The sequence below is a fragment of the Gymnodraco acuticeps genome, unplaced genomic scaffold, assembly GCF_902827175.1.
Source record: "Gymnodraco acuticeps unplaced genomic scaffold, fGymAcu1.1, whole genome shotgun sequence".
NCBI classification, from domain to species: domain Eukaryota; kingdom Metazoa; phylum Chordata; class Actinopteri; order Perciformes; family Bathydraconidae; genus Gymnodraco; species Gymnodraco acuticeps.
Window position 1 is genome coordinate 1,297,448 of NW_022990152.1, and position 16,578 is coordinate 1,314,025.

Consider the following 16,578-nt stretch of genomic DNA (forward strand, 5'->3'; position numbering starts at 1 on the left):
TCCTTCTCCACTTTATTTGACACTCTTTCCATCTCCCTCTCTTTCCTGACTTACTTTCACTCTCTCTTGATTGTGCTGCGCTGTGGAGAATTGTTGTCATGTTAACACCATTTCAAAAGATGGAGAATAATATGATGCTCACACTCAGAATTTAATTTGCATTTTCCAATATTCTGTTTTTATTTGGGTGGCCTCTGAAAACTCTTCAGAGAGACAATTATGTGTATTTCTGTAGAATTTAAATTGAAAACAAAATTAGATCTTCAAAGACACCATGGCTGAGCAGACTGGCAATCGGAAGAAGCCTCGACACTACACTTTTCATCACGAAACGCTGCTTTATGGCGCATGTGGAGATACATTTATGAAGTAATTATGAGCGATCTAGTTATTTTTAGATGAACAAATGAAGATAAAGAGACGTGAGGACATTTGAGTGGAGCAGATTGCTAAAGGAGTTGCATTTGATTCTGATTGACATTTTTGACAGTGTGTTGACATCTTTCTGCTGCAGGCCTAATGTTGTGGAAATGATATCATAAGTGAAGTGAATTTATGCTAAATGAAATGGCCTGAAAGTTGTTATTATTATATATTCAATTTGTTACGGTGAGTGAAGCAGGCAGGACCCAAATGCAGAAAAAAATTGAAAATACCTTTATTTCAAGGATATGGCACACGGAAAATCAGAACACTCCCCGGTGAACACAGTCACAGACAAACGACGAACCAACACTGAACACAGGGAGATACACAAAACTAGGGCCACCAGGGTGGGTGGAGGGGGTCAGGAGGACGGGTTTGGGCTGACAACCCAGGAGCACAGCGGAGGACCCGTAGGGATCTCGGGCGGACGGCCCGGGGGCAAGGCAGAAGCCGAGAAGGGGGACTCGGGCGGACGACCCGGGGGCAAGGCAGAGTCCAAGGTGGGGGTTATGGAGGGGCGAAGGCCACCGCGGCCGGAAAAGTCAGGGGGCCGAGCATGAGGGCGAGGACCGCGGCCGGAAAAGTCAGGGGGCCGGGCTCGAGGGCGAAGGCCGTGGCCCTCAGGGGGCCGGGCTCGAGGGCGAAGAATGCGGCTCACAGGGGGCCGGGATCGAGGGTGAAGACCGCGACTCTCAGGGGGCTGGGCTCGAGGGCGAAGACCAGACAGCTCCGGAGGCCGGGCAGGAAGGCGCTGACGGGACAGCGCCGAAGGCCGGGCAGGACCCGGTGTCGGCCAGACAGGAACCGGAGCTGGTGGGACAGGCCTCGGCAGGATCCCCCACGGAAGAGGACCAGGACACGGGATTGGTAGGACCCCCGGCAGGAGAGCAGTCGGCGGGACCTCCAACGGGACAGGACATAGGGTTGGCAGGACCCCCGGCAGGAGAGTAGACGGCGGGACCTCCAACGGGACAGGACAAAGGGTTGGCAGGACCCCCGGCAGGAGAGTAGTCGGCGGGGCCTCCAACGAGACAGGACAAGGAGCTGGCAGGACCCCCAGCGGAACCTCCATCGGCACAGGACATAGGGTTGGCAGGACCCCTGGCAGGAGAGTAGTTGGCGGGGCCTCCAACGAGACAGGACAAGGAGCTGGCAGGACCCCCGGCAGGAGAGTAGACGGCGGGACCTCCAACGGGACAGGACAAAGGGTTGGCAGGACCCCCGGCAGGAGAGTAGTCGGCGGGGCCTCCAACGAGACAGGACAAGGAGCTGGCAGGACCCCCGGCAGGAGAGTAGACGGCGGGACCTCCAACGGGACAGGACATGGAGTTGGCAGAACCCCCAGCGGAACCTCCAACGGCACTTCAGTAGGGACTTGAATTGGGACTGGAGAGGAAACTCGAGAGGGGACTCGAGAGGGGACTCGAGAGGGGATTCGAGAGGGAACTCGAGAGGGGATTTGAGAGGTGACTTGAGAGGGAACTCGAGAGGTGACTTGAGAGGGAACTCGAGAGGTGACTTGAGAGGGGACTCAAGAGGTGACTCGAGAGGTGACTTGAGAGGGGACTTGAGAGGAAACTGGAGAGGGGACTCGAGAGGGAACTTGAGATGGGACTAGAGTTGGGATTTGAGATGGGACTAGAGAAGTGACTAAAGGAGGGACTGGAGATGGGACTAGAGATGGGACTAGAGGAGAGACTAGAGGAGAGACTTGAGAAAGGACTTTAGAAAGGACTTGAGAAAGGACTTGAGAAAGGACTTGGGTAGGGACTAGAGAAGGGACTAGAGAAGTGACCTGAGGAGGGACTAGGGAAGGGACTAGAGAAGGGACTAGAGGGGGAACTCGAGAAGAGACTAGAGAGGGGACCAGAGAAGGGACTAGAGAAGGGACTTGAGATGGGACTAGAGTTGGTACCTGAGAAGTGACTAGAGAAGTGACTAGAGGTGGGACTGGAGAAGGGACTAGAGAAGTGACCTGAGGAGGGACTAGAGAAGGGACTTGGGATGGGACTAGGGCAGCTGGGGCCAGAGCTGGGTCTGGAACCATGGCTGCTGGGGCCAGAACTGGGTCTGGATCCATGGCTGCTGGGGCCGGAATTGAAGCCAGAATTATGGCTGTAAGGTTCGGTTCTGGAGCCGGAAACATGGCTGTAAGGTCCGGTTCTGGAGCCGGAAACATGGCTGTATGGGCTGGCTCTGGATACGAAACCATGGCTGCCGGGACCGGTTCTGGAGCAAGGACCATGGCTGCTGGGGCCAGAACTGGGTCTGTAACCATGGCTGCTGGGGGCTGAACTGGTTCTGGAACCATGGCCTTTTGGGCTCGTGCTGCTAACCTGGCCTTGCGACTCCTCTTAGGAGCCGTTTGGAGGCTCCGTGGACCTCCAAAAGCCAGACGAGTACCAGCGAATGGCTCCTGGACTGTAGCAAACACTGGGTGAGAAGCAGGGGCTGACGCCAGACGGACCACACCGATGCGTGTGGTATCAAAAAGGGAATCTGCAGACCTGGGTCTATCAGGATCGGGAAAACAAACCGTGAGGTAATCCAAAAGCCAGGCCGGTAAGAATTTAACCAAATCTTGATTCCTCAGCGTAAGGTGGACTGCATCTGCCAGAGCAGCATCTCGCTGCTGAACCCTGACCGCTCCTATCCATCGATGAGCACATTCAGACAAAGAAAAGGTATAATCCACTAGTTCCTGCTCAAACGGATGTGCTGGGCCCATATCGTGGTTGGTTGGTTCTGTTACGGTGAGTGAAGCAGGCAGGACCCAAATGCAGAAAAAATTGAAAATACCTTTATTTCAAGGATATGGCACACGGACAATCAGAACACTCCCGGTGAACACAGTCACAGACAAACGACGAACCAACACTGAACACAGGGAGATACAAGACTAAATACAGGGAGGGGTAATCACAAGACGAGAAACAGCCGGGCAGGGGAGGAGAAACACAAGGGCCACAGGTGAACACAATCAGACAACTAGACACACCAGGGAAACTAACGACAGGAGGAAAAACACAGGGAAAAGGACCAGACAATATACCAAGAGGAAAACATGACAGGGAGAACAGCAAAACACCCAAAACAAGACATACAAAACGTGACATAACATAATAATCGTAACACAATTATACATTTTCAGTAAGCGTAAAAACCAGTGCACCAGAGGGTTCATTAGGGTTAATCTGGCCCTGGCTTCACATTAAAAGCTTGTGTTCTCTCAACTAAGACAAAGAGACTGAAACCAAAAATTGGGAAAATTCGATATCTTGATTTGACCTATTTTTTCTAAAAAAGGGTATTAGATGCACATGTCAGGTGGTGTCACATGCTCTAGGAGGCGCTGCGGCATGTCAAACGTGTTTCCAATGTAAGTTCACTTTTCATTTGGAAGTTACCCTGGAGTTTATGACTCTATGGGGCAAAGTTTTTTTCATGAGTTTGCCCCCGCTTTGTTTGTATCTGGTACACGAGCACAGGGACGCCCGAGCGCTCATTCCTGCTGGGGTTTAACGCTATTGCACTGAGTGACAGTTGCCACTGGTAACATGTATATAAACAGAAGGAAATGGGCCCACAAAGGCTGTGGAGAACAAGACTGTAAACTAGTAAACATGGATTTCTACAATGCAAAAAAGCATTCTACATGTTTGTGAGGGTTCAAGGACACACACAATTACTTTGACACAGAATATAAACTTTCTTTGCTTACAAGAAATATCCACAGGGTGCCTTTAAATTTAAAGTTAAGCATCATTATCTATAAATGTCCAACACTGCAGTAAAGAACAGGTTGCAGTTTAAGACAAGAAGGCCTGTGAAACGTTTATTTTCATTATTATAAGTAGTTAGTTCTTGTGAGGGTATGAACTTGCACTGATCACTCGCAGAGGAACAGAAGGACTAACTTATTGCGACGTAACAAATGTCTCTTTATATGACGTCATATACTCTTTAATAAACTTTCAGTGTTTTGGCTAATGACGATCCAGCTTCCATTCCTTTCACGAGCATTGGCTCAGCATTGATAACAGAAGTTTTCCTCACAATCACTAGGGGGCTCTCTGGAGGGAGGACATCAAAGGAGGACAATGTGCTAATGTGGAACCGAATGCAGCCGCGGACTGCAGTTGGTGGTTTGAGAGTCAAGGTAAGGAAGTGGGGGTGTAGTCGAGCTTACCAAAAGGAAAGCTGTACACAAGGCACTTAGTATCAAGGGTGTTAAACAAGAGGAAGTGCAATGAAACAGTCTATCATTAAAGTGGCATTAAAGGCAGCTCATAGTTGTACGGAGAACTTGTAATGAGGAAGGGTGACGTGTTTAATCCAGTGACCTTCAATTTGATCCTCAGGAGCCAAACTACTGTTGATTATGCTATCCTACCACCTAATTAATTACAGTTAATTGCATTCAAATTGATTTTCAGATGTGATGTGATTGAATTCCAGCTGAGCTCTGGATGACATGGATTGAGTAGGTTAGGATAAGGCAAAGCAAGCACATGAGTAATATATTGGGGGTTGTAACAGCAGAAACAGACACAGATTGGGGTAATATTGGATATACTAGAAATGACTGCATAAAAGAGGGGAATTCAAAATACTGCAGTGCTTAAAAACCAGAGGGTCAACAGTATCCACAGGGTGTTCTCAAAAACAGAAAGAAATGTGGCAAAATCTGTCTTCTTAAATAAGCATTAACAGTCAGAACAATCTAAATCCTTGGGTTTAAAATCAAAATACATACATGTTTTTCATCTCAAAGTGGTTCTTCAGTGCATTTTTTCCATCTCTTTCACCCCAGGGACCAGTTTGTCTTCCAAGTCAGGACAGATGCTTTCATAAAGACACCATTTCTGCCGTCAAAACGCACTCCTGGCGATTTTACTTTTGTGGTGTCTTTCATTGCTTTATCTGTGTGGTGACTTGCTTTTAGATGCCCTGAATTACAGCAGACATTTCTAGTTTTGTGAATCATCAAAACTAATTTGACAGGAATACACATCCAATCAAATAAATAATTCTCAGACAAATTGAGAACATCAACACCCTTTTAGGCATGATTAGTTTACCTATGAAGGTGTGGATGCATTTTTTATGATTCAGTTGCTCGATGAAGGAAACGTGAGGAGAAAGTAGGAATTAAAGCTGTTGGTAATAACAGTGGTGGTGTTGCTTATCAGAGCCTGAGAGTGAGAGCTGTGAAATCGATTTTCTCATTAATAGAAACCCTGCTATGGCACAGCGGGCTAGCTGATGCTCACCTGACCCTCAGATCATGAACTGGAGAATTGAATGGGGATTACACACAACACCATCCATCACTAATTACTTTCAACAAGTTCAGGCTTAGATGTAGGGGAGGGAGGATAGATGAAGATGGAGGATTAGCAGTTTCAATATGTGTTCACCAGATCAATTATTTGTCTTAGTCTATGGTAAACCTTATGTTCAATTCAGTCATTTAAATGCCATGCTAGTAGCTTGCAACTCCTTTCAACGGTGTCCCCACTTTTTCCCCCCCAGGAGCTCCAACAAGCCGTTTAGGGCAGAGAGTGAATACACATACTATACAGAGATGCTGTATGAGAAACCAATGTGAGTTTGGAACATTGAACAATGTAAATCTATTCTAGTAGACCTCAACAATGGAATTATGATCAGTAGAAATGGCCATGACATGGGAACATTAATGCTTGTTAGCAATGTTAGTGTCATGACCGAAAGAACGAGATCGCGGATACAAGCGGCCGAGATGGGTTTTCTCCGCAGGGTGGCTGGTGTCTCCCTTAGGGATAAGGTGAGAAGTTCGGTCATCCGGGAGGGACTCGGAGTTGAGCCGCTCCTCCTTCACGTCAAAAGGAGCCAGTTGAGGTGGTTCGGGCACCTAGTAAGGATGCCACCTGGGCGCCTCCCTAGGGAGGTGTTCCAGGCACGTCCAGCTGGGAAGAGACCAAGGGGTAGACCTAGGACCAGGTGGAGGGATTATATCTCTTCGCTGGCCTGGGAGCGCCTTGGGATCCCCCAGTCAGAGCTGGTTGATGTGGCCAGGGAAAAGAAAGTTTGGGGCTCTCTGCTGGAACTGCTACCCCCGCGACCCGACCACGGATAAGCGGGAGAAGATGGATGGATGGAAATGTTAGCATGCACATACAGTACAACAAACTAATATGGTAGACCTTGTTAGCATGCAGCTCAAAGGATGTTGCCAGCCTCACATAGCTAGCATGGCTGTAGATATGTTTTTTATCTTCAAAAATATAATTTTGTGGGTTTTTTTCTGTGAATAAAATATCCTTATCTGACCTCGGTTGTTTTGGAAGTAAACACTAGACCATGAGAATCTTCTGTTTTCTACAATCAATGTCATTTGACTCACTTCATCCCTTTTCACGGGCTCGTGACAAAACATGCAGGGAGACAATTATACCCAGATTAGACAAACCCTTATTTTGGTCCCTTTTTTATAAACATTATTTTAGCGTATAAATTCAATTTCTATGTGCTGTATTTTTGCCAGCATAAAAAGGTAGAATAATTGCCAATATGTTATAATAATTCTGAGACCGACAATCATTTCTTATTATATCTCCAAAATGGTGTTATTATTGTCAGCCAGGAGCTATCCAATATCCTTCAAAACTAATATAATTTGCTTCCTTTGCACTCATCTTCTGAGGAAATGGTTTGTTGGAAGGGATATTTGACACTGGAAGTAAAGTGGGAATTCATTGTAAGGTAATATTCACAGACTACAAAATGTGCGACAACTGTAGCTGGCGGGTTACATTGCCTCACGTGTTTTTATACATCTTAATTAAGATTCACAGCCTTTCAGCTTTGGAGTAATGTGTTTGCTGTGAGCACGAAGCACAGCTGACAGTCACTGAGATAATTGCACCAATGATCCAATTGTCCTGCTGCATATTAGTGTTGAGTGCTGATAGACTTACATATAAAGCTAATTTGCTTCAACAGACTCCCTGTGGGCTTCCCTCCCATTTGACACTCCTGTGTGTAAGTGTGTGTGTGTGTGTGTGTGTGTGTGTGTGTGTGTGTGTGTGTGTGTGTGTGTGTGTGTGTGTAAGGATATGCAGACACTATGTCTCCTCATACTTGTGTCTGTGATTGATGCATGCCGTAGTGAATTATAACTAAGTACATATGCACTCAAGTACTTGACAAAGTTCAGAAAGTAGGTCCCTTGATAACAGCAGAATCCTAAGGGGGGGATCTGGGTTAGACAGAGTAGTAAACAAGCTCTGCCTCAGACCCCTGAGCTGCACCAGTGGAGCTGCTCTGTGCAACACTGTGGTTAAACTGGGCAGTACCCAGAGGGGGAGGGGGCTATCTTTGTCCTTCCCTCTCCCTGCAACTGCACGCCAAAGCTGTTGTAGCAAATACATTTTCCCAGTCATGTGTCCTGACTCAAATGAAGATTACATGTATCTAATAGGGATTATGTGCCGCGGTAATGACCTGCACAGACAGCTCATAGATTATCGAGCATATGGTACATATTTGTATTCGGTGCGTATTCAGCGGGTTGCATGGCAGTATTGACTAACAAGGGAAATCTTTGCTTAACCTAGAGGAAGATTTTCTCAACCTGGAACACATTTATTGCAAGAAAGCTCACACTGGCATGCAGAAATGTAAATCTACTCAATATATTCATGTCCACGTGGACCTCCAAGCGCAGGGTCAACCCCGGCACGGCACCCGCGGGTTAAATGCTTCACTTCAAGTGCACATCAGCAGCCTGCACTCCAGAGCTCAGGGCTCTCCAGCTGAGGGCCGAGCATCGGTGTTTATGTATCAAACCGCTGACCTTTTCAACATGATTCAGATGGCTGGCCCCCGAGTTCAGCTGGTCTGCCCCTGTCAATCGCCGTTAGATGTCTGCATGAGGAAGGACTTTTCGCCTGGGACATGATCTGAATGTGTGCACCCCTTGATTGAATATGCTTCACTTCCCCCCCATGACTGAGAGTGATTAGCAATGGGAGCATGACATTACCAACAAATCTAATTTCTATCATTGCCCTCAGCACAAATGCCCAAAATAATCACATTCATTTGCTTTAGCCGATTCTCTTGTGATTGAAGGTTCCGATATCTCTAAGAATGGAGAAAGCACCACATGAAGCACAAGGGGCTGCAGTGGTGTGTGTGTGTGTGTGTGTGTGTGTGTGTGTGTGTGTGTGTGTGTGCGCGTGTTGCTCCATACACAGATTAGATGATGAAATACAATCCAGGAAGAACAGTTTGAGGAAGAGATCGACGAGTTTGAAGTCTTATCAGGGGCCAGAACACTGCAGTGTGGTTAATAATATTATGTCAACGGATTATACCTCTGGAAAGTGATCTGGCTGTCATCGTTGTATCCTCAGTTTCAATGATCGAGAGGTTAATAGGAGAATTATAGTGTTGACAGTAACAGGAGGAGAACAACGGGTCAATTTCTTTGGAGAGGATCTTTTGTTTCTGGTCGGGCGCTTGTCCAACATGTTCATTTTAATTACATAAACAAAGAAAAGCCAAGTGATGTTTAATGTTTTCTGTCTCTAAAATAATTCTGGTCTACGGGTTGTTTTGGTTTTCCTTTGATATTTTGCCCACAAATATAATGACTGCCATTTGTTGTGTACAACATAGGTGTATTCAATGCTATCATTTGCACTTTATATTGCCGACTAAGACAATTGGGGTTACCATGGGTCAAACTACAAACTATATTTCTTGATCCGAGTTTAAGGTATGTGTGTTCCGCTAGTGTTTGTCTGTAGCAATAAGAAAACCTTGGACAAAATGTGTCCAGCACGTATTGGTTTTGTAGCCTTCATCACACTACATTTCCAATTCATTAAACCATAATGAATGTCATTAAATGACTGCAGGCTTGTAGCTTCCCAGCACTGCATTGTCAACAACTGAGACTTCATCTTTAGTTTAGCTGATTGAACTGCAGCCTTTTTCCTGCTCCTAATATTCATCAAACCACGTTTTGTCTTGTTCTGCGAGCATGAAGGATACCACTCACTCTTTTGAAGGCTGTTCCTCCATTGATGATTGAGATTGTGCCTTCCTCTACTTGATTTGTTTTCAGATTATAGAAGTTTGCACAAATGTCTGTTGTCGTTAAAGTAACTGATGAATAAAATGTGACAAATTGCACGGAGCAGATCCACTTGTTGGATTTAGTGCCAGCTAGGCCTATTCTACCTTCATTTGGTTTGTCATTTCAAAGCCAACAAGGAATATTTTCACAAAATATCCTTTTTATCTAAATATATCACAAAAATTACAATTTAAAATAAAAAAAATGTCACACTTTGAGGAAAACAGATATAGAAAAGGACATTAAGGGACGGGTGGCGCAGTGGTCTGTGCGTTTGATCATCAGATCAAGGGGGCGTTGGGGAACTCCAGTTCGAAACCCACTCCCGCCCCACTGCGTCAGGCCGTTGTGTCCTTGGGCAAGACACTTCACCCGAATTTGCTCCTGTGGGTATTGTCCACAGTAGATGACCATTACATGTATGTGTAATGTGTATTTGTAAAGCGCTTTGAGAGTCATTGATAAAGCGCTATAATAAATATAAGGATTATTATTATTATTATTAAAACTCAATGCTACAAACACAAGAGTTTGTGTATTATAAAAGCAGAATTGTGGGTGGGAGTTTTTGTTCCTCCTTGTCTCTTTGTGATCTGAACAAAAGGAGCTTCTTTCTGCACTGCCAGCAATATTGTTTGCATGAGGTATGAGTGTGAAAGCGAGTGCTACCGCCAGCAGGTGCGTGCCACGACACTGCTAAATTGCAGCAGTCATCATGTTTCGTCCACAACTTCACACTTTTCAAGTGCGAGCGGGAAATGAGAGTTTGATTCCTTTTTTGAGTGTTTAAGGACTTTATATCATGTTTCTAAGAAAGAGGTATACAGGACTTTTGATCTTACAATGTGGAACCCAATTTAGAATGTTTAAATACAAATATATAATATTGTTTTGAATTAGAACCGGTAACACTTTACGGTAAGGGCACATGAATCATCATGAATTCATGCATGTAGTACTCATGAACTATCAGTAATGTACAGGTATTAATGGTATCTCATGCATGACTTAATGCAGGAACAATACCTTAATTAATGCATCAACTAAGGTACCTCAATCATCATGACTTCTGAGTTATTAATGATGTTCATGTCTTCTTCATATAGATCTGCAGTTAAAGGGTCAGGCCAAACAACTGACGAGTCACAGCCATTCCAAGTGTTGTAATCATGAGTAACTAAGCATGACTTTGTCATCATGATTGTGCCCCTTCAAATACAGTGGTGACCCGGTCGGTCGGTCATAGCAGTGCATGTTGTCTGTTGAATTCAAAGTGTTGTAATCATGATTAACTAAGCATGCTTCGTCATGATTGTGCCCCTTCAAATAAAGTGGTGACCTGTTCCATTGTTTACACTGATAACTAACATATGATTAATGGTCAACACTTTGAATTCAACAGACAACATGCACTGCTATGACCGACCGACCGGCTCACCACTTTATTTGAAGGGGCACAATCATGATGAAGTATGCTTAGTTAATCATGATTACAACACTTGGAATTGCTGTGACTCGTCAGTTGTTTGGCCTGACCCTTTAATTGCAGATCTATATGAAGAAGACATGAACATCATTAATAACTCAGAAGTCATGATGATTGAGGTACCTTAGTTGATGCATTGATTAAGGTATTGTTCCTGCATTAAGTCATGCATGAGATACCATTAATACCTGTACATTACTGATAGTTCATGAGGACTACATGAATGAATTCATGTACCCTTACCGTAAAGTGTTACCTTAGAACCTATATTGCAGCAATCACACAAACACTGCAGCAGCATTCAAAATGTTCTTGCTTTCATACTGTCTTCTTATCTTTTCTTTTCTACATCAGTGTTGGAAATTGTATTTGGAGACTTCAGCCTTTGGTTGAAGGCGGATGAAAGTGTAGCAAACATTATTGAACATTCAGTCGTGGCCCAAAACAGGCATGCTGGAGTCAATAGACATGTCCGATTAAACCTGAGCTTATGGATGGTAGCATGTGCTTTAAGTTTATTGCACACACCTACATTTCTTTCCTTAAGTGAACTGTGTGGGTGGAGGTAGTAAACACACTTGATGGTAATTTGAGTTGGCCTTGTCGAATCTCGAGAGCTCTCGTGGCGTGTTAACAGAAAGGTTTCTATCTTGCTGAGACTGAATTCGTGACTGGCCCTACATTGCATCTTTTACTAAAATATCTACCCCGTAACCACTCAAGGTTTTAGTCATCCGACATTACACAGGCAACAGGCTCTGACTACATGTGACCTGCTTAACTTTGTGTCCTCGGCAGCGTGTGCCGACACAGCAGTTCCTCGCAGCGCTGGGGGTGGAGAGGGCAGCTGCTCGGGGTCTTGTTGACCAGTGTGCTATGATCACTTTAGGCCAGATGGCAGGATTTGCATTTGCATTCATTTATAACTGGGGGAAGATTCATTTTTAGCATCATTCCCACTGCTTTGGCCTCATTTATGATGAAGCCCATTCAAAGACTCAGATGGCAACATGGCTTCCTTTAAGATAGTCGTCATAAATGTGTCTTTGAAGTGTATTATATAAATATATTTTACGGTTGCTTTTATGGACTACAGGGTCTTTGATGAGAAAATTGGTTTTCAAGAGTTTCTGCTTTTGTTCTCCGACATTATACGGCTCTATATGTCACAACTATATGTTACTGTGTGTGTAAACTGCTGTGCTTGTGATGTGTTTTATTGTCTCTTGTTATGTCCTCTGGAACATTTCTGTAGGATTTACTCAGCCTTTGAGTTGCAGTGCATAAACAACCTAAAGCGCCGTACTGTGCGTGCAAGTCTTTGAAGCAAATAAACATCCTGTGTAGAAGAGAGCCGCACAAACGGCGCATGGCAAATGGATTCAACATGTACTCCGTGTGCACATATGTAAGTACAGGATTTAAGTGGACTAGAACATTTAAATTCAAAGCACTATCTGCCTGAATTAAAATGGGATCACCACATCAAATGAATAAAATATAATAAGTCTCTTGAATAAATAATTCCTGACCAACAGGTTAGGAGTCTTGGCTTAAGCACCACTCTGCCTCATCATGTACGTGTCATAGGAGAACAGCCATATTGGTTTATCCCAATTACATTAAAACACCTTTCTTTATTACTGAATGACTCCTGTTAGAGGGTGGTGGGAATGGCAATAAAGCAGAATGAATATTCCTCTTCAAGTAAATGTCACATTCACTAATTCAACTTCGACTCTGCCTTCCCACTGTGATGCAATTATTGCCTTTTGTAGTGTAGATGCCCTGCTCTCAGGTTTATTAGATTTCATCCAACAGCCTCTAAAAGAAAATGTTGTCTCCTTAAAAAATAAACCAAAGAGAGAAATTACGGTCTGATCAAAGTGTTGTTCTCTTATCTATTTCTTGAAAGATCCTTGCATTTTCGAGGCGCTCTGGTAAATCTACAAGTCGTTCATCGTTGGGATAAAAGGTAGACAAATATAACCTGAGGGTTGGGAGAAAAGGGCATCATGATAAGACAGATAGACACACAGAGGATGTATCCAGACGCCACAACGGAGCAATTATAAATGAGTGGGCTCAGGTATTAATCCAGCAGACAGCACTCTGGGATTGGCTATTTGGCAGGGAATATTTTGGCCCAAATCAGAGGTTGTGTTGAAAAAGCTGACGCTGGGGGACGGGGATATAAAGAGCGGGAGACATAAAGCGAGAGTGGAAAAGGGGGAGCGATGTAATTGTCCCAGGCATCAGATCAGAGGCTGTGTAAAAAGGCTGACTGCTGGTTTTTCCAGCTAATGAGACACTTAGCTGTTGGTGGTAGCCATTTGGTCCAACCTGTGTGCTCGTAACAGCCATATAAACACACACACAAACACACACACACACGCACGCACGCACGCACGCACGCACGCACGCACGCACGCACGCACGCACGCACGCACGCACGCACGCACACACACACACACACACACATAAAAGGATACCAATGTACTGTAGTCTTTCAATTATTCAATGTGTTGAACACTTGGAGGTAAAACAATAAGGACTTAGTTTGTTTGCATGGCTGTGAACGATCTTTTACGCCAAGCGTTAGCTGGATATGAATGAGAAAATGCTTTGGAAGTCAATCACACATGATGTCATCCTGCAGATATGGGAGTCTGGTCATAAAATGCTTATATATTGGGTTCCAGAGGATGGTTGTGTGAGGCATTTTGTGATTTACTCTTTAAAGAAGCTCTAAGTGCTGCTGGCGTAGGCTACCAACAACCAAACATGCATCACAAATTCCTACACATCTAAAAATGTATGATAATAATAGTTTAACATCTCAATTGACAATGAGACAGACGGATACATTACACCAATTACCGCATCCTCAATAGACAAAACTCATCCTCATAGCACTGCTCAACGCGTGCTCAACACATCAATTCATTTGAAGGGTATGTGTTGTTGCAGAGTCTAAAGACACCTTCAAGGGTGTTAAGAGTTAAGTGACTAACCTGCCTACACATTCAACTGTGTAACCTTGTACATGCTGCAAATGCCAATGTTAATAAAAGAGTGATTACTTCTGGTATGTAAGTACTTTATATGAAAGACCAAACCGGTGATATAATACAGTGACATGTTTTAATGCTTCAATAAACTCTAGAGGAATTATTTCCTGGACTGGACAATATTGCGCCTTCATCTGTTCCACAAAAACCCTCAGAAGTTCGGCCTGTTCTTTTGGGGATTGCCAAATTGCCGAGGGACTTGTGTGTCATCAGTCAGCCATATTTAAAACATGCCACTGAAAGCCAGACTGTCTAACAGGTGGCACGGTGCTCATGCTGTTGGCGAGTTAATTATACAATCATTTAGTAAAGAAAATGAGACGAGAGGTTAAATGGATACATCAATGTACATCTGCATAACAGAAGAACATATACGTAGCCTAGCAGATTCATGATGTATAACACAGCTGCTAGTTAGGCACCTCCGCGATGTATGATGCACGAGTCAAACTGGGCGAGTAAAAGAAAACATAAATGATACGACTCTTAAAGAGATTTCATATTAAACATGAATTTTGCTTCGGCTGTTATTCTAAGAAATTACTTGGCTTTCATAAAAAAAATACTAGTCCCTTTTATTCCCATGGTTAATACACCTGCTGTAATGGATACGATTAATTACTTTTTTGGCAGGGGTCCAAACAATCCATCACATTAAAACCTGAGTGTAACAGTTCCCCACAGGAGTTTCACTGCACATAGGACCGCAGTTTTAATATAAGAGTGTAAAGATATTCAGTATCTAACGCATATTTTATGCAACTCTCTAATCTCAAGCATGTGCAGGAGGGACACAGCCTAAAGGAAACTAACTTCAGGAGTGCATGGGATACCATATGGCGTTAACATTCCCTTCTCTTTTACTCAAAACCTTTTGAGTCTCACCGGCTTTATATTACCTGATGACATCAAATAGCACACAATTCACTTCTGACCTTATTTCGCCAGACAGAATGACAGTTTACCTGAGCACAGCTGTGCACCCGCCATCAGGTATAAGTCATTTGGGCTTATCCAGGTTTCCTCGGGTTTTCGTCAGGGCGTATTGCCCACATGAAAGGGAATTTTGTCAGAGGCGCTCCATGAATTATGCAATGGCAGAGTGGATTTGCAGGTTTTGCTGAAATTAATATGATGCCGAATGAAGAAACGCGAAGGAACTGCAGGTTTTATCCACCAAGAGGGAGGGAACATGTGGGATTTAGACGGTAGGATTTTAGGCAATGATGCACAAAGGACATGCGCGTCTGAATGTTCATATGGCATCATTCTATATTCATCCATGCATATGCATTATACAATATTTCCGACAGATAAGAAACTCATACAGCAAAGGTTTAATCAGGTGTTATGCAGGAAAACGTCACCTGTATACCGAATAATTGTTTTTCATCTTATGAGATCAACAGACTTATTATTTACAGGTCAATCCGTCCTCAACACATGCCACAAAAGCATAACATAATACATTTAAATAGATCCTTCAGTTTGATAAATGGCCGCGTTCAAGACATTTATAATGCTTAAAATAGAAGCAAAAAGAAGTAGACATTATTTGCGGAAAAAGTACATTTTGTTGGCTGGTAGACCTTGAATCTATTTTTTCTACCTCCCACTATTTTTGTAATCCAAGAGGGCAGCTGTTGCCAAATCTCTGTCATAATCTATGTCCTTGTATGCCTCTGGATTTTGTTGACCCTACAATTTTAAGCACTGCAGTGTTTTTTGACAGACAGATGGACTGATGGGTGCGTGTCAACAGTGTGCACCGAATCTCCTCGGGAAGACCTGTCAGTGATTATGTACATACTGTGGGTGTTAATGTGCTCATTTTATAGCAGGATGGAACAAGTGCTGTTTGAATGCTAATCCTAGTTATCTCAATTATCTGCTCTGTCAAGATGATTTGTGTGGAAAATGACACCACGCCAACCTGAGGTGATTTCATAATAAGTGTGGACTGGGAACCCACGGAGAAAACGCGCTGACAATTTATCTAATTGACAGTCTGACTCATCCAGTCTGGCACTCCATTTCAATTACTAACATCGAGTCCCAGGCAATGTGGGGGAATGGGCTAAAGGGGACGTTCAAGATTTTACTTCTCTAAATCTTATTTGATCATTAGCGAATGTCCTGCTTTCTTAGAGTACAGACTCTCTCATGCTCTGCGTACACTCTTGTTTATTTCTGCTAGGAATCTTTTACAGATATGTATAAATCACTGGGACTGTATTATATTAAAGACACAGTGGGCTATAACCATATTTTTTAGCACTTGAATGTTTTGTTACGCTCTGTGTTCAAAAATATCACTCGTCACCGGCTTGAACTTCAATATCAGGATCCATGTATTTATTATCCTCTCCAGAATGGAAATAGTCATCACATACAGAGCATCAACTAGTTCCTGAACAGTGTCCTTCACATGCTGATATCCAAGAGAGGGAGTTACACAGTCACAA

General features: G+C 43.9%; 1 long non-coding RNA gene across 1 annotated transcript in view; it reads right to left on the reverse strand.

Moving 5' to 3' along the window:
- Positions 1 to 3,138: 3,138 nt before the first annotated feature.
- The window catches only part of LOC117546887, a 56,907-nt gene continuing 43,467 nt past the window's right edge, over positions 3,139 to 16,578 (reverse strand). Inside the window, exon 4 of the long non-coding RNA XR_004569091.1 lies at positions 3,139 to 3,171. This is a non-coding gene — a long non-coding RNA (uncharacterized LOC117546887). The remainder of the gene's footprint in view (positions 3,172 to 16,578) is intronic.